This window comes from Nomascus leucogenys, chromosome 6 (genome assembly GCF_006542625.1).
Source record: "Nomascus leucogenys isolate Asia chromosome 6, Asia_NLE_v1, whole genome shotgun sequence".
In the NCBI taxonomy this organism is placed as follows: Eukaryota; Metazoa; Chordata; class Mammalia; order Primates; family Hylobatidae; genus Nomascus; species Nomascus leucogenys.
Genome location: NC_044386.1, coordinates 55012888 through 55016628, shown reverse-complemented (window position 1 = coordinate 55016628; position 3741 = coordinate 55012888). Strand labels below are relative to the sequence as shown.

Below are 3741 nucleotides of genomic sequence, written 5' to 3'. Positions count from 1 at the left end.
GCGTGGTACTTTCAGCTCATACAATATAAATACAAAATGTGTATTTCTGTAAATCACACCGATTTAGAAAGTTCTTCCATGGTTCTCCAGTATAACAAATTACTCCTTGAGTGAATGTTAAACTCTTTTAGGAACTTCTTTTGGTCACTGGATCAATAATTTGCTGTTTGAAAAAACAATTCCTTGATGTATATTATGTCAAGTTGGTGAGTTATACAGATAGGAAAATTGGGAGAGGAGTATTGGTCATTCCTCAAGAATCTAGAATGTAGTATTATGTGAATAAAATAATGGTGCTAAAAATGCAGATTTTCTTAAAAGTCAGGAAACCTCTTTTTATCTAGATCAGAGTAGGCACAGCCCTTTTCATGATCTCTGGGTTTTCTCATTGCTGTCTGACTCCAACCATGACTCTTCCATTCAGACCATTCTCAGACTCTGCTTCTGTTTGTTTCCTCCAACAAATTTTTGCCCAATTTGCCTAATGGATTCTTCTTTCGAAACAACATAGTGAGGTGCTTGACCTTGCGCTAAAGAGTTACTGCACAAGGTCAAGCATGCAAAACACAGGAGTGAGTATCAGTATTAGAAATATGCATAGCTTGCTATAAGAATTTGGCCTTGGAATTACTAGATTGCTATGTCATAAGTCATCATATGTGCTTATTGATATTAAGTTATGGGGATTTTTAAAATGAGGATGTCAATATTTTGGATTCAGTATACTTCAGCAGAGTTAAGTACTGAATTCGGGGGCAAATTGGGCTTAGAGGTCTGGGACAATATGCCGTACATAAGACTGCTTCTTCACACTTATCCCATGCACCTTAGAACTTCTTGGTAGAAAAGCCACATAGTATATGGTAATTTAGGACAGTGATTTTATTGGGTTAAATCGTAACTAAATTATTCAGTTATTTGAGGCTGCATAATCATTGAGCTATATCCTTTGGTAATGTTCCTTTAGACTCTCTGGGAGTAACCAAATTTAGAATAATATGCTGTCATACCACTTTTAAGAAACATGTTGTATGCCATCCTTGATGACTGGTTAGAAATGCCTTAGAGAATACTGTTTGTGTACATTTCATTAATTATTTTACTTCAAACATGATGAAAGTGTCTTTAAATTTCAGATGATATATAAAACAAAACCAGATACAATATGGAATTCAGAGCTGTGAAGGAGTTATGAAGGGTATCTGAAGTTTATAATTTAAATTATCAAGTATTTGTAAAGCTACTGCATTTAAAATATGTTAAATGTTTTTGTGGAACCCTTCAGGCATTTGGTATCAGAGAAAGCTAGGTTTAAAATAGCCAAGTGTCAAAAATGGAAGTACTAGTTATTCCAAAGCTAGCACTCAAAGTCTCACTGCATAATTATGTGAGAGTTGTATGTTCCGTAGAGGATCCAAGTCAGCCATGTAATCTCACCTCCAAATTCATTTCTCACAGTCCTGTTGGCCATGTGGGCTTTAGGTAATCACCTATTTGTTTATAGTATCACGCTAGATATACAGCCATAGCATTTCTATAAGGACTATTGGTATTTCTTCTGAGTGTTGGGTTTGCCAAGCAAATAAATATGGATACTTCTCCTCTTCCCACAAGCTGGGTCTGCAATTCAGATACATTATCAACAGGTGCATAGTGATTGACAGCTTTACAACACTTCATGGTCCAAATGAATGGATATGGTTATAACCACAGTTAACTGAGACTAGTGTTAGAACCCACACTTCCTCATACTTTCTCATACTTTCAAATTTTATAAATACAACAAAAAATTACATGTTAAAATGACAAATTACATCCATGAACCAATTTATAATGAATAGTGATACTGTTCTGGGGGAAAGACTAGAACAAAATAAAGACACCCAAATATTAATCGTTAATCTTATTAATTGTATACGTTGATAACCACTGTTTAAAATAATTTTGGTTTTACCTGATATTGGGTGAAATTAAGCCTCAAAATTTTCTTAGCGTATAATGCCATTTTGCAAAGATGTAGCTCTGATACTTCAGGGCTTCTGCATGGTTTTCTTACTCTTCTAATCATCTCACTATGTAAATTGTTTCATTCTTTATATCCTTTTGCTTCTCCAGGGAAACTATGATGGAGATTTCCCAACTTGCATCCTCTAATTGTGGTAAAGTATAAAGTGACAGGAAATGCTAAAACGTTCTGTTTTCCGAACAGGTTATATTCAGTTTGATGCCATTAATCCTGTCTCAGGTCACCCCTCAAAGCCCTGGGCTCAAGCAAGCCTCCTGCTTCAACTTTCCAAGGAGCTGGGACTACAGATGTATGCTACCTCACCTGGATAGTTTTTATTTTTTATTTTTGCAGAGACAAGGTCTTGTTGTATTGCCCAGGCTGGTCTTGAACTCCTGACCTCGAGCGATCCTCCTGTCTCAGCCTTCCAAAGAACTGAGATTATAGGAATGAGCTACCATGCCAGGCCTTCAGATTTCCATTATTCTTTTGTTAAAATTTTTTTTTCCACAAATGTCTCAGAAGATATGGTGACTAAAGATGCCTTCATTATCCAAAAGGAAATAAGTCAAACAAATAAAAATCATAGTTGAATCAGGACCGTATTCTTAAGAGCCAATCTTATTGTGAGTGAGATAAAGTGTACAAGTCCAGATATTTATTATTAGTTCTATTATTAATTTCTAGCCAAAGAAAGTGAATTCATTTCTCTTCTTCACAGTACATTCATTTGTTATTTATTTATTTATTTTTTCTTTTTCAACTTTTATTTTGGATTCAGGGGGTACATATGCAGGTTTGGTACATGGGTATATTGCATGATACTGAGGTTGGGGTATGAATGATCCTGTCACCCAGGTACTGAGCATAGTACCCAACAGTAACCCTTTCTTGCCTCCCTCCCTCCCCCTTCTACGAGTCCCCATATCTATCGTTGCCATATTTATGTCCACGAATACTTATGTCTAGATCCCATTGTAAGTGAGAATGTGTGGTATTTGGTTTTCTGTTCCTGCATTAATTTGCTTAGGATAATGGCCTACAGCTGCATCCATGTTGCTCCAAAGGACAAAAATTCATTCTTTTTCTAGGCCTGCATAGTATTCTATGGTGTATCTATACTATATTTTCTTTATCCAGTTCACTGTTGATGGGCACCTAGGTTGATTCCATGACTTTGCTATTGTGAGTAGTGCTGCAATGAACATTTGCATGCATGTATCTTTATGGTAGAATGATTTCTATTCCTCTGAGTATATACCGAGTAATGGGATTGCGGGGTCCGATGGTAGTTCTGTTTTAAGTAGTTGGAGAAATCTTCACACTGCTTTCCATAATAGTTGAACTAATTTACATTCCCACCAAGAATGTATGTGTTCCCTTTTCTCTACAGCCTCACCAACATCTGTTGGTTTTTGACTTTTTAAAATGGTCATCTGACTATTGTGAGATGGTATCTTGTGGTTTTTGTTTGCATTTCTCTGATGATTAGCGATGATGAGCATATTTTTCATATGTTTGTTGGCCACTGGTATGTCTCCTTTTGAGAAGTTTCTGTTCATGTCTTCTGCCCATTTTTTTTAATGGGATTGTTTTTTGCTTGTTGTTTTGTTTAAGTTCCTAATAGATTCTGGGTATTAGATCTTTGTTGGATGCACTATTGACAAATATTTTCTCCCATTCTGTAGGTTGTCTGTTTACTCTGTTGATAATTTGTTTTGCTGTGCAGAAGCTCT

At 35.9% G+C, this 3741-nt stretch overlaps 1 non-coding gene across 1 annotated transcript; it reads right to left on the bottom strand.

The window, feature by feature from the left end:
• Nucleotides 1–2518: 2518 nt before the first annotated feature.
• On the bottom strand, nt 2519–2602 carry LOC115835767. Its single transcript, XR_004030787.1, has one exon. It is a non-coding gene; the product is annotated as a small nucleolar RNA SNORD11 (small nucleolar RNA).
• Nucleotides 2603–3741: the final 1139 nt, after the last annotated feature.